Below are 22,817 nucleotides of genomic sequence, written 5' to 3' on the forward strand. Positions count from 1 at the left end.
TAAAGCAAAATATCGACAACTGCTAGGTATCCAGTGTTCAGATAGATGTTTTAATAAATTAATATTATAAACCCATAGATTGGCGTTCAATTCTGGATGCTTGGAGCCTGTTACGTGCTTGAAACAAAGCAGGCACAAAACAAGTATTTGTTGAATGAATGAATGAAAATGCAAAGAAATGACTAACAGACCAACTATTTATCACACAGTTTAGTAATCAGGAAGTTTAGTGGGGAAGTACACTGGCCAGATTTCTTTTGCTAATCTTTATTAGTGCAAAGGATTTGTTATTAAAAATAGTTCCCCCTTCATTGTTTGACTGGATAGTCTAAAATAGATCCAAACCCATTGTTCGACTAGGCTTCATAAACGCAGGATAAAATAGATTAAACTTCCCGTCATCTGCATGATGTATTGCTATTGCTGACGAAATCTCACCCCTGACAAATGTGAAATAATAACCAGCATGAAAGCTTGGAGTTTCCTCCAAATGTATATAAACAACCTTGGCCAGACTCAGAGTGGGTAGAGCATCTAAAAATAGCCAGATAATCCCTTATCTTGTTGCATATGAAAATAGTGTTTGTATAAGGCGGCGTTATTAGAAATGATGTGTAAGAAAAGAATCCTGGCAATGTCCTTTACAGTTTAGAGTGAGAACATATATTACTGTGACTTTGAAGCACAGGGTTAGTACTGCTGGAATGTGGACTGAAACTGTAGCCAGTTTCTCTTTGATGAAAAGGAGCTGTTTGTTTACGCAGATGTGTAATATTCTGTCTCATGGAGATTCGTCCTCTGCCCACAAAGCGGAACCCTATTTGTCCACTGTATGTCCACTGAGGGACGCGCCGGCGGTGATGGCCTTTGAGAAAGAGAGGTCTGTTAGGGTGTCCCCAGATCTTACTGGCTTGACACCAAAAGTTTCTCTCTCGCTTGTGCCGCATGCCAGGGCGGGTCAGCAGGCAGTGCCCACCCATGTGGTCACACAGAGACCCAGATGGAGCGAAGGTCGCACAGGAGCCCAGTTAGGAGGTGCTGCTTGTCCCTTTTCCCAGAGGCCCTGGCCGACACGAGCTGTGGCCCTGCCTGCCTGCCCGGAGGCCAGGAAGTGGAGAGTCTGTGTCTAGGGAGAAGAGAGAATGGTTTTTGCGACTGGTGCATGACGTTCTCGTGTTAAAATCAGTGAGTGAGTGTGTGGTGTGATGAAGCCAACACCACAAATGGACTAATTGAATCTGTCCAAGTCCATGTCAAGTGGCTATTTTCTGAGCCCTGAGCATGATGGAGTCTGGTTCATTTTCCCACTGTACCAGCTTATTGGCATACAATGAATGGAATTTGGCCTGTGGCGTGGAATCTTTGCTTAAGAGAGGCAGCATGCATTTTTTTTGGTATTCTCCAGTAAGCTGACTTCATATATCAGTTTTTAAAGCTAAAGCATAGTTGGGTGAAACTAAGTGCAAAGCAAAAATTGCCGCAAATAATTGTTAAAAAGTGAATCAGGAATTTTCAGGGATCCCCTGCCCCGCCATGAATATTGTGAACATTTGCCAGCAGCTTCCTAGCACTTAGTTTACACACACACACACACACACACACACACACACACACACTCCTTATTTAAAAAGAAGCAACCCAGGTTGTCTTCTCTTAAGAGTGGCAATGTGCTCAGTCACGTCTGACTGACTGTGACCCCATGGACCGTAGCCCGCCAGGCTCCTCTGTCCGTGGGAATTTTCAGGCAAGAATATTGGAGTGGGTTGCCATTTGCTCCTCCAGCGGATCTTCCTAACCCAGGGATTGAACTAGCATCTCCTGTGTCCCCTGCATTGCAGGCAGATTCTTTACCCGCTGAGCCATCAGGGAAACCACACTCATACTTGGGGTATAACCAGCAGAGACATTACTTTGCCAACAAAGGTCTGTCTAGTCAAGGCTATGGTTTTTCCAGTGGTCATATATGGACGTGAGAGTTGGACTGTGAAGAAAGCTGAGCACTGAAGAGTTGATGCTTTTGGACTGTGGTGTTGGAGAAGACTCTTGAAAGTCTCTTGGACTGCAAGGAGATCCAACCAGTCCATTCTAAAGGAGATCAGCCCTGGGTGTTCTTTGGAAGGACTGAGCTGAAACTCCAGTACTTTGGCCACCTCATGCGAAGAGTTGACTCATTGGAAAAGACTCTGAGGCTGGGAGGGATTGGGGGCAGGAGGAAAAGGGGATGACAGAGGATGAGATGGCTGGATGGCATCACTGACTCGATGGATGTGAGTTTGAGTGGACTCCGGGAGTCGGTGATGGACAGGGAGGCCTGGCGTGCTGCGATTCATGGGATCGCAAAGAGTTGGACACGACTGAGCGACTGAACTGAACCAGTTTAAGAAGCTAGACTGAATAAGCCATGTGGCCATTAGTTGCCTGTCATCCTGAAGTGCAGAAAGTAACGTGAAAGGTCACAGGCCTGCAGGGTCTCCAGAGGCACCGAGGTTCACACCTTGACAGCAGGACAGGAACCTGAATGCGTCACTGTTGGGTGTTGGCCGGTGGGTGCCGGCGGCCTCTCGGTGAAGGCACACGGAGCGCATCCCTGTGAGCTGAGTGGCTACAGGGACTCCACAGACCAGCTACCCTTGAGTGGCTCCCCCTGAGCCTCGTCCTGCACGCACCCCGCCGCCTCTGTGGCTCCCCGTCCCCCTCTAGGTGGACTCCGGATGCCCCAGGTGCCGCTGGCCTCGCTGCCCCAGGCCCGCGTGTCAGGGTGGCCCTCCGCCTCGGCTCTCCTGGTCTCCCCGTTCTGCCAAACCTCCCCTGGCTCAGCCTGACTGGCGCCTCCTGCTGTCCTCTGCCCTCGGCCTGGGCCCCTCCGCCCAGTCCCTCCTCCTATCCCAGGGGTCCCCTCACCACCACCCCCCCACCCGTGTGGCCATCCCACCCAAGTCAGAGCTTTATTCTTGCCTTGCTCGTGACTCACGTTACATCCTACCTTGTATTCACAGATGATTCTGTACATGTGTCTCCGTCTACATCCCTTTCTCTAAGCACTTATGAGATCAGGGGGTTTTCTTTCTTTTACCCATATTGTCTAGTAACTAAATACTTTGTGTGCCAAGTCACTTCAGTCATGTCCGACTTTTTGTGACGCTATGGACTGTAGCCCACCAGGCTCCTCTGTCCATGGAATTCTCCTGGCAAGAATACTAGAGTGGATAGCCATTCCCTTCTCCAGGGGATCTTCCCAACCCAGGGACTGAACCCAGGTCTCTTAAGTGTCCTGCATGGGTAGATGGTTTCTTTACCAACTAGTGCCACATGGTATGTGATTGCTCAGCTCAGTTGCTAAGTCGTGTCTGACTCTTTGCAACCCCATGGACTGTAGCCCAGTAGGCTCAGTCTTTGTCCATGGGATTTCCTAGGCAAGAATACTGGAGTGGGTTGCCATTTCCTTCTCCATTATATGTGATTAATGCTCATTAATTACTCAATGAATTTATTATATGTTCATTTTAGTACAAATAGGTATATGGAATGTTAGCTCCCCAGTATCAATCTTCTTTGGATTACAATACAGTGGTACTAAGTAAGTGAATGCCTATGAAATAAGATTTAATCTGAAAAGTGAGATCTTTTGATTCATAGAATATTTATCTTAAAAACAAATGAATTGACCCTATGTAATTTTTTACTCTTTTTATAAGTTTGGTCTATTGGAAGCCCGAAATATACTAATGCTGACTTTGGAGGAGGGTATACCTAGAGGAATATTGTTTTCCCAAATCATTTTGCTAGATTGTATCATATCCAGCTGGGTGACATCCCAGAATTTGAGACTAGTGGCCCAGAGAATCTTGTCAGAAAGAAAAGAAAAAGAAAGAGAAAACTCGGTTGGTGGCTACCTAGTACACACTGTGCACAGGTTTGTTTTTCATTTGGGGGATAAGTGCATTTTTGGATTCTTCCTTAACAGTCGAATCATGTTTCTTAATAAAATAATTTTATGAAGCTAAGATGAGAAATGGTTTGTTCTGTTCCTGGCAAAATCAGCGCCAGTGAAGTTAATGCACCAGGCTAGCTGGGTTTTAATTTAAATAACAGATCACCTTTTTAAAAAGTAATAAATCCCCTTTTGGAATAGCAAGAAGATGTCAGCTTTTGGATATGGGGTAATTGTTGTGTGCTTCAATGTGACTAGAAAGCACAGTAATTTTAATAACCCAAGCTGTGTACAATAAAGCTCTCGCTTCTAAATGGTGCATCAGCATATGTATGTGTGCTATGATGTGTAATAATAAGCTGCTTATTTAATGCTGGGTTTTTTTTTTAAGTTTTAGTTAACATAACCTAGTCTTTGCAAAACATCTTACTGCTTTTGACTCATGTATTCTCTGCCGTGTAATAATGAGTTTTCATCATTTGTTTATAAGATCTCTTTACCCTGAGTAAGGGTTTGGGTATTAGGAAATATTTCAGCACTATTTGTATTCAGTGACATGCATCCCATTCTATACCAGCCTTCACATTAGCACTTGGGGAATCTGGTCATGAATCAGTATCATGGAAATGCACACCCCACCTTCTGCTTTTTCCCCAAAATAAAGTGAAGGATTCTCCTTCCTGCCACCTTCTGGTAATATTTTCTTCTTTAATTTAAATAACCAAGGTGATTAGGAAGTTGTAGAAAGTCTTGGTGGGCTGTCTTATCAAGCCTGTTAAATTTGGGTTGACGTAGATTCATTCTGGTTTCCCCTCCTTTTTTTTAAGAACAAGTTGTATCTGGGATTGAGGGGGAAGCACTTTCACTGAATGGCTCCAAATTCAGTCCTTTTTTTTTTTTATCTCTCTGCTTTTTATTTTTTTTTAAAGTTGAAGTGTAATTGTTAAGTCTTTTATTTTCCAACCAAGCAGCTGTTGACACAGATTTCTTAGGAAGTGGCTAAATAAAAATACGGCAGCACTGAAATGAGCAGAAATGGTTGCTCTGTCAAAGACAAGCAGCTGCCAGCGTGTGCGACTTCTGTGCCACAGGTACTGGGTTTTCTTGGATATTCTCACAGCAAGACGTCTGATGAAGCTGCCAGACCAGCCTCATTCTTCCTTTCAACTTTTGAGGTCAGAGGTAAAAGCAGTTGAGTGATTTCACATTGTGCGTTTATCTTCGGTTTTAAACTATTAAATGGTTTTAAAACAATAGCAGTAAAACAGCACCCACAACAAACCTTCACGTATTCGAATGGCCAGTGGGGCTTTATTTTAAAGGAAATCATAGTTCAAATATACAGTATACTAACGCATATATATGGAATTTAGAAAGATGGTAACAATAACCCTGTGTACGAGACAGCAAAAGAGACACTGATGTATAGAACAGTCTTATGGACTCTGTGGGAGAGGGAGAGGGTGGGAAGATTTGGGAGAATGGCATTGAAACATGTAAAATATCATGTATGAAACGAGATGCCAGTCCAGGTTCGATGCACAACACTGGATGCTTGGGGCTAGTGCACTGGGACGACCCAGAGGGATGGTATGAGGAGGGAGGAGGGAGGAGGGTTCAGGATGGGGAACACATGTATACCTGTGGCGGATTCAGTTTGATATTTGGCAAAACTAATACAATTATGTAAAGTTTAAAAATAAAATAAAATTAATTAAAAAAAAAAAGAAACTTGAGTTTCAAACACTGGAAAAAAAAAAAAAAAGTACTTTAGTAGTACTTAAATATCTCAGTTGATCAGGGGCCTCAGAAACCACAGTTTAATGAGCTCAGAATCTGAAGGGATATTAATGTATTTTGCTTTGTGCTTTTGTATAACATTGCAAAGAAAGATGATTGCAGTGGGCTTCCGGAGTGGTAAAGAACCCCTATGCAGGACACGTAGAGATTCAGGTTCAGTCCCTGAGTTGAGAAGATCCCTTGGAGGAGGGCATGGCAGTCCACTCCAGTCCTCTTGCCTGGAGAATCCCATGGACAGAGGAGCCTGGCGGGCTGCAGTCCATGGGGCCGCAAAGAGTCGAACACGACCGAAGCGACTCAGCACGCACCTCATGTACGTAGGACAGTCAGCCATAGCTCTGCCTGGGCTCTCAGGGCAGGCAAATAAAAATGGAGGAGGACTTCGGATGTTGAAAGAGGAAATTACCTGCAGGTAATAGAGATTCCCTTCGGAGTCCTCTACGTTTTGTGGGGAAATAGTTGCTCCAAGCAGGCTTCTGACGGGGTTGGGAATAGACAGGTGTCTCCTTTTTGCCTGTCTTGTCTCTGTGTTTCCGGAAAGAAAGTGCCTCCCAGCGCGTGTGCACAGGCCAGGAGCACTGGGCAGGGCAGGAAGAACGCACGGTGTGTGCGTGTAAACCCGAGGCATGTGTTCTTGGGGAGATAATATCGGGGGCACACCTTCAGGTGGCCTGATCACTCCCACAGATTGGAGTTTGACCCACAATAGCATTTTTATTTCTGGTGGTGCCCAGGATAAAGGTTTGAATGGCGTCTCATATCACTGTTGGTCGGGATGTTCTCTGGTTTCGAACAGGATTCCCCTGGCAGTTCAGTCCCTGCTGGATTCACAAAGAACATCCCTGTGGGTCCGAGGACAAGACCTCTCCCAGCCCCCCAGTTCTCCTCTTCCTAAAACAGTATCAGTTTCCTGTGGCAGTGGCAACAGCTTACTTACAGACTTGGCCTCAAAACACAGAAATGAATTCTCTCATAATTCTGGAGGCCAGAAATTTAAGGTCAGAATCGCTGGACTGGAATCAGGATGTCACAGGTCAGTGCTCCTCCGGAGGCTCAGGGGAGATCAGTCCCTTGCCACCTCCAGGTTCGTGGCTGCCAGCATCCCTCCAGTTGTGGCCACATCACTCCATTCTCTGCCTCCTGTGTCTCACTGCCACCTCCTCCTCGGTCTTCAGTCGCCTCCTATACTTCTCTTATAAGTGAAATATTAAAAGTGTTACTCAGTGTCCGACTCTTTGCAACCAACCCATGGACTCCACCAGGCTCCTCTGTCCATGGAATTCTCCAGGCAAGAATACTGAAGTGGGTAGCCATTCTCTCCTCCAGGGGATCTTCCCAGCCCAGGAATCGAACCCCGGTCTCCTGTATTGCAGGCAGATTCTTTACCCTCTGAGCCACCAGGGAACCCTGCTCCTCCTATAAGGACACCTACAATTTCATTTAGTGCCCACTTGTATAATCCAGGATAATCTGTCTCAAGATCCCTAATTTAGTCACATCTGCAAAAACCATTTTTTAGATAAGCTGATATCTACCAGTTCCAGGAATTAGGACCTGATGTCTTTGTGGATCATTATTCAGCTTCCTGTACCCCATTTTCAATACCCGGGATGGCTTTCAGAGAGAGCCAAAGGCTTCAGATTCTGTCCTACAGGAGTCGTTCTATTCTTGAAATTAAATCAAGTGGTTATTGAAAATGCACCACGTGTTGCCTAGGCACAGTGGGAGACAGATATATAAAACTGTGTCTGCCCTGGGATTGTTTGTGATTTTGCTGGAAGGGAAGACGTGCATGTAAAATGAGTCCTGAGAAAAGGGTCATATTAGATCCCAAGAGCCAGGGGTGGTACCGACAGTGGTTGCTCAAGCCCTTGCCTGTGTGCTGGGTGAGGATGGCTCTGTGAGCGTGAGCGCTTGACCCGGGGAGACTCAGACGACCGTGTCCACTCACCACGTAGCTGTTCCCCATTGCGTTGTTTTCCGCCGCCTCCAGGTCTTTTCCCAAAAGCTGCCTCTTGCAGGAATGCCTTCTTGGATGTCATCTTCTTTCCTGTTGGACTTTGACGCTGCGAGTGTCTATTCTTCAGTATCTTTCTCCAGTAAAATAGCAATTCAGTTTCTTGAATTTTCCTCTGTGTCAGCAAGCACAGTCACTTCTGTAGACCAGTGATACAGAATAAGAATAAAATTTAAGAAATGTAAGTTTACAGGAGAATCCATCTATTACAATATTAGGTTCTATCACTTGGGGAACTTGGAATTTACATGAGTGTCACATATCTCAGTGAAAACCATGATAATATCCCTTTAAAAAATGATGATCTTTTCTGTATATACTTTAAGAGAAACTACATGTCTCTGAGTTGCAGTGCATGATTTTGATAAGAGTCCAGGGTTGTCTGCTGTTGAGTTTTACTCCAGGACCCTGGTTGTCTTCAGTAGATTCACAGAGACAACATGAAAAGATGAGACAAGTCCGAGTTTAAATCCTGGGTCCATCACCATTTAGATCCTGGCTGTGCTGACTGGATGGTGTGAGCAGGTCACTGAATTTTTTCTAAAGCACAATTCTCACATCTTCAAAAGGGGGCTAATGATGGTACCTCCCTCCGGGTTATTAGGATGGTTAAATGAGATAATGAGAAAGTCATGAGAAACGCTGGGCTGGAAGAAGCACAAGATGGAATCAAGATTGCCAGGAGAAATATCAATAACCTCAGATACGCAGATGATACCACCCTTATGGCTGAAAGTGAAGAAGAACTAAAGAGCCTCTTGATGAAAGTGAAAGAGGAGAGTGAAAAAGTTGGCTTAACATTCAGAAAACTAACATCATGTCATCTGGTCCCATCACTTCATGGGAAATAGATGGGGAATCACTGGAAACAGTGGCTGACTTTATTTTGGGGGGCTCCAAAGTCACTGCAGATGGTGACTGCAGCTGTGAAATTAAAAGATGCTTACTTCTTGGAAGGAAAGTTATGACCAACCTAGATAGCATATTAAAAAGTAAAGACATTACTTTGTCAACAAAGGTCTGGATAGTCAAGGCTATGGTTTTTCCAGTAGTCATGTATGGATGTGAAAGTTGGACTGTGAAGAAAGCTGAGCACCGAAGAATTGATGCTTCTGAACTGTGGTGTTGGAGAAGACTCTTGATAGTCCCTGGGACTGCAAGGAGATCCAACCAGTCCATCCTAAAGGAAATCAGTCCTGGGTGTTCATTGGAAGGACGGATGTTGAAGCTGAAACTCCAATACTTTGGCCACCTGATGCAAAGAGCTGATTCATTTGAAAAGACCCTGATGCTGGGAAAGATTGAAGGTGGGAGGAGAAGGGGACCACAGAGGATGAGATGGTTGGATGGCATCACAAACTCAATGGTCATGGGTTTGGGTGGACTCCAGGAGTTGGTGATAGACAGGGAGGCCTGGCATGCTGCGGTTCATGGGGTCACAAAGAGTCGGACACGACTGAGCAACTGAACTGAAATGAGATAATACATATAAAGTGCTTAGAACATGGCCTTAAAATTTATCTTTTCCTTCTCTCTCCCCTTTTTTCCTTTCAAAAAAAAAAACAAACAAACGTCTGTGGGCTGGGTGGGTTTATTGGACCTGATTAGCAACCACCCTAAGTAATCAAATACTGTCCTGCCTGGTCCCTTCTGACAAGGACATGATGACAAATGCGACCTTTCTTGAGATACTGTTTCACCTTGGATATCAACCAAGCTTCTGAATTTCATTTTATATGACAACATCTTCTCATTCTTTTGTTTCCTGGGCTTCTTAAATTGCAGCGTAGTGTGTTTTTTCCAGTAAAAATCAAAATTAAATCAACAAATAGCTCCTTTGCAGCCTATGTCTAGGAGTGACTTGCACCTCGACTGGGGATTGAGTAGCCATCACAGTTAACGACGACAGTGGAATACAGTCATAACCATTATCTTTAATCACGTCTCCACAAGGTGTGCATATATTATTGCTGCTAAACCATAATGTACATGCACATGTGCACCCCCTCTGTGCACGATCAGGCTGACCAAGGCATGTGGCGGGGCCCATCTTGGTTTGAACAACAGTCATCCCGGAGTTGATGATTCTCTTAAAGTTCTTACCTGAATTTTAAGAATGAAAAGATTCCTCCCACGCGGAGATGCTAATTGCTCACACAGCGTGCGCACCCAGCACAGCAAATGACTGGGGAAGGCGCCACATCAGAGCTTTTGTCCATGAGCCATCTTCTGTCCCCTTCACAGGGAGAGAGCCATGGACTGATACGAAAAGCTGTTAGATTTCTTGACTGCAAGATACCAAGGTGTTTTTGTTTTGTTTTGTTTTGGGCACAAATCAGATCAGATCAGTCGCTCAGTCGTGTCCAACTCTTTGCGACCCCATGAATCGCAACACGCCAGGCCTTCCTGTCCATCACCAACTCCCGGAGTTCACTCAGACTCACGTCCATCGAGTCAGTGATGCCATCCAGCCATCTCATCCTCTGTCGTCCCCTTCTCCTCCTGCCCCCAATCCCTCCCAGCATCAGAGTCTTTTCCAATGAGTCAACTCTTTGCATGAGATGGCCAAAGTACTGGAGTTTCAGCTTTAGTACTGGAGTTTCAGCTTTAGCATCAATCCTTCCAAAGAAATCCCAGGGCTGATCTCCTTCAGAATGGACTGATTGTATCTCCTTGCAGTCCAAGGGACTCTCAAGAGTCTTCTCCAACACCACAGTTTAAAAGCATCAATTCTTCGGCGCTCAGCCTTCTTCACAGTCCAACTCTCACATCCATACATGACCACTGGAAAAACCATAGCCTTGACTAGATGGACCTTTGTTGGCAAAGTAATGTCTCTGCTTTTGAATATGCTATCTAGGTTGGTCATAACTTTCCTTCCAAGGAGTAAGCGTCTTTTAATTTCATGGCTGCAGTCACCATCCACAGTGATTTTGGAGCCCGGAAAAATAAAGTCTGACACTGTTTCCACTGTGTCCCCATCTATTTCCCATGAAGTGGTGGGACCGGGTGCCATGATCTTCGTTTTCTGAATGTTGAGCTTTAAGCCAACTTTTTCACTCTCCACTTTCACTTTCATCAAGAGGCTTTTGAGTTCCTCTTCACTTTCTGCCATAAGGGTGGTGTCATCTGCATATTTGAGGTGATTGATATTTCTCACACCAATCTTGATTCCAGCTTGTGTTTCTTCCAGTCCAGCGTTTCTCATGATGTACTCTGCATATAAGTTAAATAAGCAGGGTGACAGTATACAGCCTTGACAAACTCCTTTTCCTATTTGGAACTAGTCTGTTGTTCCATGTCCAGTTCTAACTGTTGTTTCCTGACCTGAAGACAAATTTCTCAAGAGGCAGGTCTGGTATTCCCATCTCTTGAAGAATTTTCCACAGTTTATTGTGATCCACACAGTCAAAGGCTTTGGCATAGTCAATAAAGCAGAAATACATGTTTTTCTGGAACTCTCTTGCTCTTGGTGATCCAGCGGATGTTGGCAATTTGATCTCTGGTTCCTCTGCCTTTTCTAAAACCAGCTTGAACATCTGGAAGTTCACGGTTCACATATTGCTGAAGCCTGGCTTGGTTTGAACAACAAACCTGAGAATTTTGAGCATTACTTTACTAGCGTGTGAGATGAGTGCAATTGTGTGGTAGTTTGAGCATTCTTTGGCATTGCCTTTCTTTGGGATTGGAATGAAAACTGACCGTTTCCAGTCCTGTGGCCACTGCTGAGTTTTCCAAATTTGCTGGCATATTGAGTGCAGCACTTTCACAGCATCATCTTTCAGGATTTGGAATAGCTCAACTGAATTCCATCACCTCCACTAGCTTTGTTCATAGTGATGCTTTCTAAGGCCCACGTGACTTCACATTCCAGGATGTCTGGCTCTAGGTCAGTGATCACACCATCGTGATTATCTGGGTCGTGAAGCTCTTTTTTGTACGGTTCTTCTGTGTATTCTTGCCATCTCTTCTTAATATCTTCTGCTTCTGCTAGGTCCATACCATTTCTGTCCTTTATGGAGCTCATCTTTGCATGAAATGTTCCTTTGGTATCTCTGATTTTCTTGAAGAGATCCCTAGTCTTTCCCATTCTGTTGTTTTCCTGTATTTCTTTGCATTGATCGCTGAAGAAGGCTTTCTTATCTCTTCTTGCTATTCTTTGGAACTCTGCATTCAGATGTTTATATCTTTCCTTGTCTCCTTTGCTTTTCGCTTCTCTTCTTGTCACAGCTATTTGTAAGGCCTGCCTAAAAAGAGAAATGGAATAGTGTGCACTAATGAATCAAAAACATTTTTCAGTGCCTTTGTATAAATGGGATTTGTTGGTTTCCTTTTGAAAATTTCACTTTGAAGCTAATCTCCATTACTGTGACTTTGAAATGCCCCGGATTGTTTTCTCTGGATAGGTAGGGAAAAACATGGACAGCTTTTACAGATAAGGCCTGAGACAGATATCATCAGGTTATACATAGGTCATAAATGCATTGCTTAGAAAAGCCATCTCCTCCCCTATGCTGCTGGCCTGTCTTAGAGATGGATTGGGATGAGGGTGGTGGAGAGTTTAGAAAAGACCTCTGGCCTTCATACGGTTTTAAGAGTCATGGGTAACTCTTCTCAGTTTTTCTCAGAATGGCATCCAAAGCAAGGCTCAGCTTTGTAATTTATTCTCAACATGTAATTGTGGTCCCCTTATGCTCTGACGCATAATCCACAGACTGGCTCCTGAAGGAATGGGTGAGGGTGAGCTAGCACTGGGCTAAGAAAGAAGACTGTTTATCCAGCGAAAAGCGAAAGGACATAAGACTCGGTTATACCGTGACTCTTCAGAGAGCGTGCGTGCTGGGTGAGAGCTCACACCTGGGCTCCTTGCCGGCCCTCTGACCTTGCACAGACCTCTTAGCCTTTCCCAGGCTTCGGTCTGCATGCCCATAGCGTGCTTGTCAGGAGGACTGAGGGAGATAAGTGACGTGAGGCACTTAGAATGTGCTGGGCCCAGGGTAAGTGTCCCATACATACTAATTGTAATTGTTGGTTTGTTGCTTCAGATGAATTGTGTCATGCAGACATCCGGGAGGGTTACTACCCTCAGCCTCAGTAGAGTAGAAGTGTTTGCTGCACTTTGTGCCTGAGAAATATATTCAGTTTAATACTCCCTCCCATCTGATGGCCCTGGCACATCTAATGCTCTCCTGGTTCTTTCGGTATGAAAGTTATTGTGCGTTCTCACGCCACCTCTCAGTGTTGCTGTTGTCATCTTCAGCTTTGCTGATGAGGAAACTTAAGTAACTGCATCCAGTCACCATCAAAATATGGTACAGGCTGGGAGCAGAATGAAAGTCAGACAGAGCCACCACCCCCTCTCTCAGTACTGCTGTACACAGGGTCTGATCCTCAGCGGCTTCCCAGAAGGAGGAGAAAGCTAGGCGGTCTGTGGAAGTCATGCTTTGCACATGGTAATCAAAACAGCCCCTGCTCCACTCGGTTTAGTAAATACGATTGGATTCCAGTGTATTCCGGACTCTGCTGTGTGTGAGAGGCTCCACTGTGATTAAGTGTGATCCAGGGAGTAGAGTTGGGCAGTACACCACCCTGTCTCCTGTTCTAGGTTTTTCTTTCAGTTTCAGATTTAAAATTGGTACATATTGCTTGATTTACAGACTGCTGTTGAAATTTCTGAGTTAATATTTGTGTCCAAAATTGACATGAAAGGCAAGAGAAACAGGTACAGTTAGTTTATCTCTTAAGTTCTGGGAACTGTACACATTTAAGAAGCTTAGAATTACTGTATTTTATAATGGAGGTGATAAGACACAGAAATGTAAGAATTCTCCATGGAATCTAAGATTCCATGGTAAGTTAGGGCCCCAGGTAACTCCTTTACTTCTTCCTTTCAGCTATGTGGGAAAACTCAATGAGAGAACAGATAAAAGCATGCCAGTTTAAAGCTCATTTAAGTGTTTACTTCATATCTGGTTACCTGAGAGTATTCAGTTCCCGGGGCCATTCCTGTAGATTGATACCCACTTCCATGTTCCAGTAATTAATGTTTTAGCCCAGGAATGCAGTCACTGGATGTTTAATTTTGATGAAATCCAAAGCTTTGACCCATGAGAAGGTTAGGAATTACATGGGAATGTAGCTATATTTTTATGTGCCTTTTTTTTATATACCTCCGTACAGTTTATGGCTGTGAACACATAGACCAGCTCGTAGACACTCTCCAATCCACGCCTCTTTCTGGGGAGGGAGGTACCTTGTAGAGTAACAGTGATCTAACGCACTTGTCAGGCATCTCGTTCATTCAGCGTGCTGCTAGTTTTGCACATGGCGTTTCACGCTGATAGTTAAGGAGCTCACTCAAGGTCAGAGGGAGAGCACCGCTCAACAGTTTTGCCAGGGTCCCTGCAACTGCTAATGGGATGCCTGTGCTTTCCAAGCTGGTATCTGCAGATCCTAAGCGGAAAGCAGGAGCATTCCTTCAACCTCAGTTTCACTGAAAGATGTTTGTGGGAAAATCGTAACTTCTATTAAAATAAGCCATGGAACTACCATGGTGGGTAATATGCAGAGTTCTCATTAATATTTAGGATGACCACCTCTTCCGTGAGAGTCGTTAACCCTTGCCCTGCCAGTCCCTGCAGGAGACTTAGCGAAGTGCCCAGCGGTGTGCATTTGGAAAGGTGGCAGGGTGGTGATGTCGGTAGGGGCTCATCGTGGCCCCAGCTAGTGGGAGGTGTTGGCTGAGAAGCTCGGGGTGGCATCAGAGGATAACGGAAGGGGGTTAGTGTTGCTTCTTGCTGCAGTTACTTCATAGATGTCCTGAGCCTTCGTTGTGTAGTCTAGGGATTACTGTTGATGATAGTTTTCTTTAGGATTATGGGTTTAATGTTCTGAACAACCAACACACATAAACAGACTCTTCTCTGTGACTTCTTTATAAGTTGATGAATAGCCTCACTGCAGATCATCTTTATATTAAAAAAAAAATCCATTTCTAAGCTTAGACTAAGCTTTTTAATTCTTATTTAGCTTTCCTTCAGTCCTTGACATTACATTTCTTTTTCATGTGTTTATTTTTTAAGGGATAATTAGCTTTACCACAGTCCATTGTATTTTTAAAGCTCTTTCCTCTGTACTCCCCTTCGGATGGAACGGGGTTTCTCAGACTGTCTGTGCTGGGCTCTTTGAAATGCAAGTTTTTTGACTGGAGACCAGACGAGTTTCTAAAAATAGCCATTTGTTTATCATTGGCTGATTATTGGCAGGGAATCCCCCCCCAAACTCCTCCCATTTCTCAACTGTCAAAATATAAGGCAGTTTAAGCCCATTCTATAATAACCCGCACAAGCCTTCCACACACACTGACATCGGAAGTGTGTGATGGTTTATGAAGCAGGAAGTAACAAGTGGTCATCACCCATTGTCTAGATGAGAAAACTGGTCCAGGGAGAGCTTAGAGCCCGAGGTCATGCTAGTTCCCAAGGAGCCGGCGTCTGGGCCTCTGAGGGTCCTTTTCCCTGGTGCACCACGCCCGTAGTTTAAAACCTGTGCATCGAAGCTGTGTGCTTCTCAAAGTGGTACCTCCCTGGGCTTCCCAGATGGTGCTTGTGGTAAAGAACCCCCCTGCCATTGCAGGAGACACAAGACACTCGAGTTTGATCCCTTTTTCAGGAAGATCCCCAGAAGGAGGGCATGGCAATTCATTTCAGTACCTTTGCCTGGAGAGTCCCATGGACAGAGCCTATCGGACTACCATCCATAGGGTTAGGGTCACAAAGAGTCGGACATGACTGGGCAGCTTAGCATGCACGCACGCACACTTCCTTTGAGCCGTCGGTGCAGGGCCTACAGTGCAACAAGGTGGGTTTCAGGGCCGGGGTAAGGTGGAGCAGGAGAGGCGTGTAGGGTTCAGAATTCATTACTTTTAGAATATTTATTTATTTGGCTGTGCCAGGTCTTAGTTGCAGCACTCAGGATCTTTGATCTTCGTTGGCATGCGGGATCTATTCCCCTGACCAGGGATCAGACCCGGGTCCTCTGCGTTGGGAGCATGGAGTCTTAGCCACTGGACTACCAGGGAAGTCCTACAGAGGGCAGATTTTAAGTAAACACTTAAATCAGCATGAGCAGCCTCGCTAGTCTCTTCCTGGCTCCGGGGCTAGTGGGTTTTACAAATGACCTGGGTGTGTGTCCACTTCTGGCACGGCGTGGCGAGCCCTTGAGTGTTCATCCCCCGTGACTCTTAGGAAAGTCACAGCCTTCCTCCAGGCTTCCCTTGTGTTGTGAGGCATCAGTAGACCGAAGGCCTGGCGTCCAGGATGCTGCTTCTGCCTTTCGTGGTCTGAGGGATCCAGACTTTTGATGTGACATTGAAGGGCGTGTTGGGGGCATCTTTCTCCCCTGTGGTTTTTAACCTAAGGTACGCGCACACTCTCCCCCCCAGCGTGTTTCTGGGCCTTCCTGGCTTGGACGCCAGCCCCACTGGGTGCTCTGAGTTTGGGCTCTTTACAACGTGCTCCCTTGTCTGGAAACATTTCTGGCCCAGAGCTTCAGTTCCTTCCTGTTAACGGCGTAGCTCCTGCTGTTGATCTTAAGCACAGCTCACTCAGGCAAGGAGCTCAGCCTTCAATCTCCGCTTCCTGGGGATTTTCCTGGCAGCCACACAGTGACCTCTGCCTGTCTCTCTGCTTTACCCATTAATTTGGAAATAGTCCTGTGCATGAAGCTTTGCTAGCAGATCTGTCATTTGAAATTCCTTGGGTTGGAGGGAGGGAGGAGAGGGAAATCAGCTAGAACTGATGAGGATGGAACTTTTCTTCAAATAAATGATGAAGCCATCCCATCCCCAATGGGTCCAGAGTTAGCTGGCCCCTAAGAAGTGCCATGTCGAAACAAAGGAAAGTACTGAAGTCAGAGAAAACTTGTGTTCAGATCTCAGCTTTGCCACTTTCTTGGTATAGAAAGTTAAACTTCTTTTTTCCCTGTTGCTTCAAAAGGGAGGGAGTTGAAAAATGAATACCAGATCATAAGAACCTTCCTACAGAATTACCCAAAAGATACCGTGAGCGCCTGCGGAATGAGTACAGGGGAGGGAAGTGGACTTGACTTGCACACCGGTTCTCAACCGGGGGCACTTGTGCCATCCACCCCCACCCCAAGACATGACCGTTTGTGGAGTCATTTCCGATGGTCATGACTCGGGGGCTGGGGTTGCTTTTGCGTGTTACGGATGTTGTGGGTAAAAGCCAGGTGTTTCTGAAACCCTGTAATGCATAGAATAGAGACACTCCCCTCCCCAACAAAGTATTATATAGCTCCAAATGCCAGCGATGCTGAGGGTGGAAAGTCCTAGGTTATTGAATCTAATTGTCCCATCTAATACCCAGTGACTATGCAAAATACAGTCATTACTATCCATGGTTTACAGATGAGAAAATCGACCTTTGTTGTTAAGAAACTTGCCTGTGGCTATTCAGCAGTTTCTAGATAAGACATGGGACATTAGGTATATATGGGTCCAAAGTCTTCAGCCAACCCAGTGAGCTTCTAATCCCTGATGATGTTCAAAACCAGGCCAGGTGAGCAGCCACTTGAGGGATGGACAGAGAGGTGAGTCTCAGATATTTTTCAGTAAATGACTTTTGAGGTCCCTCCCAAAAGGAGGGATCCCAGATCACTTTCTCCAATTCTGTTTTGAAACGGGACTTGTCTTTTTAGCCCCAGATTAGAATGCCGAGCAGATAGCCCTTGGCCCTGACCAGCGAGACCTCTGTGCTTTGTCCGAGCACCCGTGGGTCTTGCTCCTGTTACTCTCCCAGCCCTATCAGCAGAGGGTTCCAGCCAGGGGCGGCCAGAAACCCACCCCCACCCCATCTCACCCACATTCCAGGCCCAGGCATGTGTAAATCAATCCAGCTGGTTCTCATCTGGGAGCACAGCAGAGGCACAAAGGAAGGGAGACTGCATTTATTATCAGTTTGCTAATCAGTGTAATTCTACTAGTGTCAAGGGAATCACAGTTGCTCTTTTGAGAAGAAGGAGAACCAAGAGATTTACTCACCGGTTGTCAGCCCAGGCCTCAAATAAGCGTGAGCTGAGAGCTTTTAAAACTCACCTGGGTTGGGGCCTCTGCTCGAAATGCAGTTGTCTCAGGTGAGGCCTGGGGAGCAGGGATTCAGGAGCCTCCCAGGAGATGGTAACGTCCAACCAGGCCAGGAGCCCCTGGTCAACTGCACTCCTCCTGCTCAGGGGGGCTTCACTCAGGTACTGTGGCTGGTACTCTGACCTGAAGAGACGACCAGGAGGAGGAGGTGGCGTTAGGCCTTGCTTTCCAGGATGTCCTTCCAGGTCATAACGAGGAGAAGAGGGGACCCCTCTCTGGTCTTAAATTCACACCTACTGGGATCTTAAATGGACATTTCTCCTCATCCTTCCAATTCCTTATTTTAAATGGTATAATGTAAAGGTACAAGTAAATATTTGCTTCATTTTTTCACAAAGCTTTGAAGGTTTCCTCTCCAGGCTATTGTTCTCAACAGTGTAGTGTGCAAAGGAGAAGCTTTTTCGTTTTTATGGCTGCATTCCTGCGCCCTGAAGGAGGAAGCTTTAGATACTTAGATACTTAATGAGCTTTAGATACTTAATGAGGGAAACTTTTTAAATAACCACCTAGTTAATGGCCTGACTTTATAATCAACTGTATGCTTTAAAGTCTAGTCGCCAAACGTTTTTTGCTCAGTAAACCTTAATAAATAATTCTGAAGAACTGTTTCTCACACATGTTTTAAGATGACATCTATTATTTATCAGTAACTCAATAAGTTATTAGTCAAGTAGTTGCAAAAGATGTAATTTTTAGTATATGAAGTATTGTGTGCGAGCTTTAAATATATTTCATAACATATCCAGTATTTTGGTTTCCTCATCTTGTGATCACAGACCCAGCTCTTTTTATGGAAAATAGCTGCCATAAAATTAACCAAATCAGAGCTTATTGCTAAACCTGAGCCAGCCATATCAGGCTTATTACCTGTCATTTAAACATCTGATTTCATCTCTTAAGCAAGAGAATTAGTCGGATGGATTGTAAACGTGCAAGGCATTGTCATTCTGTGGGCCCCTCTTCCAGGGAAGGTAGGGGTCTCTCTCCTGTGCCCTCAGCTTGGGAGCTGTGCCTTTTCAAACTGTCCTTCGTTTTGGTTTCAGAGATTTTTATACCCAGCAAATTGCGCCCTGGTGGGATTAGGAAGGGTGAGAAGCACACCTCTCTTTGGAAAGCAGGAGAAGGGAGTTGAGATTTAGGAAGGGCAAGGCAGCAGGAGACAGAGGCTGTTTTCAGGCAGATTGAGTGTAGGGAATGGCACCCCACTCCAGTACTCTTGCCTGGAGAATCCCATGGACGGAGGAGCCTGGTGGGCTGCAGTTCATGGGGTCGCTAAGAGTCGGACACGACTAAGCGACTTCACTTTCACTTTTCACTTTCCTCCATTGGAGAAGGAAATGGCAACCCACTCCAGTATTCTTGCCTGGAGAATCCCAGGGATGAGGGAGCCTGGTGGGCTGCCGTCTATGGGGTCGCACACAGCTGGACACGACTGAAGCGACTTAGCAGCAGCAGCAGCAGAGTGTAGGGAAAAGGCCATTTGGAGGGGTTGAGAAAATGATTTCTCTAAAACTGTCCCCGCCTGGGTCCCCCGCAAAGTCTTCGTTTATCTTCAGGAGTCTGCCTGCTGCAGTCTGAAGAGATCAGCTTTGGGGCAGAGGGAAGGGATCAGTAAAAGAATGAGGAGTAGTAGTCAGCTCCTTGCCATTTCTCTTCCAAACCTATAGTTTACTCATTTCACTTTCATTTTAAAATACAGGTAAAGAGAGAAGAATGCATATAAGAATATGAACATGACTGTTCGTAGAGTATGTTCCTTGGGAGTTTACAGATTGCAGGGACTGTATCTGGCAAATGTAAGCTGAGAGGGTTTGGAGTTGGGGTCTGCAACACATCAAACTGAGGCCTTCTGGGGGTGGGGAAGCCTGCATGGAGTGTGAGGTTAGCCCTGTGCTGCATGGACCCCGCAGCCAGCCTGCCTGGGTTCACCTTCTGGCTGCTACTCTACTAGATCAGTGACCTGGGGCAGGTTTCTCAACCTGCCAGAAACAGTTTCTGACACATGATTGATGAGCTGCATGTAAGCTTATTATTCTCTGCAGTCTTGAAGTTCCCAGAGTACTGGGAACTCTCCCCCAGGCAGTCTTTGATGGAGTCCATTGGCCAGAGACGGGCTTTCAGCCAAAATGCAGCCAATGCAGAAAGAGACTCATCAGGACTACCTGGGATGCCAGAGCTCCAGGGGAGTCAGTCAGTGTCCTGTGTAAGCCTGTTTATCTCCATTTCAGAGTCATCACTCATTAAAATTCCAAGAAAGATACCACACTGCACTTACGTTCCATGTGATCTGTTTTTGCTTGAGGACAATATTCCACAGGCCAAACTACTGTCGGCCAAGCAAGGAGACAGACTGCTGGTTCCAAATGCCTCCAAGTATGAGGAAGACCTTTGACCAGTAAACTTGTTAATGAAATCAAACTATAGAAACGGCATTGAACCCATGGTGTCCCTAGGCCCACTTCCTTCTATCACTTAACCATTCTTTTACCCTGCATCCTGGTTACTGAAGGTACCTGTGAATCAGATAATTAAATCAGTTTATTGGTAGCTAAGTTCACAGATAAAGTACAGAATCCAGAATTATCTTTACTTTCTCTTGTTCTTTATGCATTTAATCTGTCGTTAAAATTGCTTGCAGAAAAACTGATTTTTAAACTTCTCCAGAGAAGGAATGAGACCCTTACCCTGCGAAGAATCACTATATCCTGAAATCTTGAGAAATGAAAACAGCTTTGCATGATCAGATCAGAAGCGCAAAGTGAAACAGTATCGTGTCATTAAATGAACCCAGTGACACATTTTCCTTTTAACTTTGAAGTTTAATGTCAGGTCAGTTTGCTCTGTAACAGGTAGAATATATGTGAATGTTTATCTTATCGCAGCAGGTCATAGTCATTAAAAATTGATACTTTATTCAGCAAATTTACCATTCCTTTCACAAGGAATGACAGTGGTGCCCAAGATTTTCTTCAGGGGCATTTTTGACAGAGATCAGTTAGCCTTATAGGAACCTGTCAGGGCCGTTGGTGGGGAGCTGTTGTGCAGCTGGGCAGCTCTGAGGTACATGTGAGAGAGCACCAGGCCAGGCCCCAGGCCGTGGAGGGGTGTCTGGCCGTGGCCACCTCCCTTCTTTGAAATGACACACACCTGTAGACCGCAGCCTGTGTCACCAAGCACGTCTGGGCTGGAGGGGCCCTGTGGGGCTGATGCCCCCACACCCCATAGGCAGCCCTTCTGCCCTGGGTGGGAGGCACCCCCAAGCCCAGCCATGCCTCTCCCCATCCCTGGCCTTTGCCTCCACTGACTTCCAGGATTGCCTTCCTCACATCCCAGCCATTGCTCTCCCTGTGGCCATATACTGACCGTGACAGTGGCTCCCGCGGGCACAGTGGTCAGGACCTCACAGGGATCACAGTACTTGCTCCCTGGTCACACGGTGAACAGCCTCCAAGCTGTCCAGGATGGTCCGGGAGAGGGATGCTGTGAACCAGCAGCCCCACCCTGGGACCCCCACGTGGTCCAGCCCCTCGCCTGGTCTCATCTGAACAACTCAGCTCTTCCTGAACACCTCCCTCAGAGTCCTCTCCTCCAGTCAGTTCGCCCTCCCGCTGGCCGTGGACCTTTCTAAACGCAGTCCTCGCCAGTTTTTCCCTCCCTCACGTCCTCATGTGTCCTCTAGCCCCAGGGTGCCGTGCTCCCCATCACCGCGTGGGGCCACATCACCTCCTCTCCGCCCCCAGGCCCCCCTTACCCTGGTCTTCTCTTCAGGCCCCCGAGCCTCTCCCCAGATCCAGCTTTTCAGCATCCTCTTTCCACCCCGATCTGTCCCCTTGGCAGCCTCCTGCTTCTGACCCCACGTGAAGATGTCCTCCTTTGTGAGGTCACGCCTGCCCTTGACCCCGGATAGAATCGGTCACTTCCGGGCCCCCTGCCCCGCCCCCATCCCTGCTGCCGTCCATTCGTGTCTCTGAGGTGTGGTCGCCATGGCCGCCGTATGTGGTCGCTACAGAGCACTTGAAACCCAGATGGTCCAGAGCGAGGTGTGCTGTAGGCAAGAAACCTACGCCAGATTTCAAAGTCTTCGTTAATGGTCTTTATGTTGATTATGTGTTGAGATGATAATATTTTGAATATCTTGGGTCAACTAAAAATACATCCTTAGAATTAATTCTACCTGTTTATTTTTCTCAAATGGGACTTAACAAGTTTTCGCGTTCTAGGTGTGGCTCCTGTTTCGTTTCTCGAGCGCAGGGCCGATTAGCTTCCATCCCTAGGTGGTGAGGGCACCAACTCTGTGCCTTTCAGGCCGGGCACAGTGGAGTGACCCCCTGCTTGAAGTGACCTCAGCAGAGCTGCTCACATTTCATGCTTCTGGTTCCCAAGTCTCTTCCCCAGTGTTTGTACTCCCAGAGTTTATTGGATCATAAGCTCATAGTATCAGGTTTGGCAGAAGGCTGTAATTCCTGTGGCCCTCAGCTGAACCCTGGCCTGGAAGATGCTCACCCTTGGAGTGGGGAGAGGACTGGCCTGTGCCCTTGAGCTTCCTCCATCATCACCACCCCTCCCCCAGAGGGAGGGGAGACGTCAAGCCCATCTGAAGCAGGACACCCCTGGAGAAGCCGGGAGCCCCGGAGCCTCCAGGGCTCTGGCTTCTCAGCCCAGTTTGCCTTGATCTGGTCATGCTCCTCGTTGAAGCCAGGCCTTCTGCTCAGCTGGTGTAGTCTTTGGCAGCGGGATGCTTCTTTGCTCTCTCCCCACCTCTCTTCTTGAATTCTGAATTTCAAGCAGTGTGTCCCTTAAAATAGAGGTGCTCATGACCATGCATCCAGCCAGCAAGGTTTAGTTCTGCTCGCCTACCCAGTGTGAGTTTACGGGAGCCTATAAAAGTCCTGCGAGTTTGCTCTGAC

General features: G+C 46.3%; 1 protein-coding gene and 1 long non-coding RNA gene across 15 annotated transcripts in view; one reads left to right on the forward strand and one right to left on the reverse strand.

Annotated features, from left to right (window-relative positions):
* The window catches only part of NEDD4L (NEDD4 like E3 ubiquitin protein ligase), a 380,847-nt gene that overhangs the window by 261,247 nt on the left and 96,783 nt on the right, over positions 1-22,817 (forward strand). The window lies entirely within an intron of this gene.
* LOC139179325 (uncharacterized) lies at positions 4,936-21,773 on the reverse strand. 2 transcript variants are annotated; one of them, XR_011563705.1, is made up of 4 exons: positions 21,662-21,773; positions 17,863-18,033; positions 7,683-7,887; positions 4,936-6,923 (listed from the first exon to the last, which is right to left on the reverse strand). It is a non-coding gene; the product is annotated as an uncharacterized lncRNA (long non-coding RNA). The 2 variants fall into 2 exon arrangements; XR_011563704.1 differs by having other exon boundaries at positions 4,936-7,887.

This window comes from Bos indicus, chromosome 24 (genome assembly GCF_029378745.1).
Source record: "Bos indicus isolate NIAB-ARS_2022 breed Sahiwal x Tharparkar chromosome 24, NIAB-ARS_B.indTharparkar_mat_pri_1.0, whole genome shotgun sequence".
In the NCBI taxonomy this organism is placed as follows: domain Eukaryota; kingdom Metazoa; phylum Chordata; class Mammalia; order Artiodactyla; family Bovidae; genus Bos; species Bos indicus.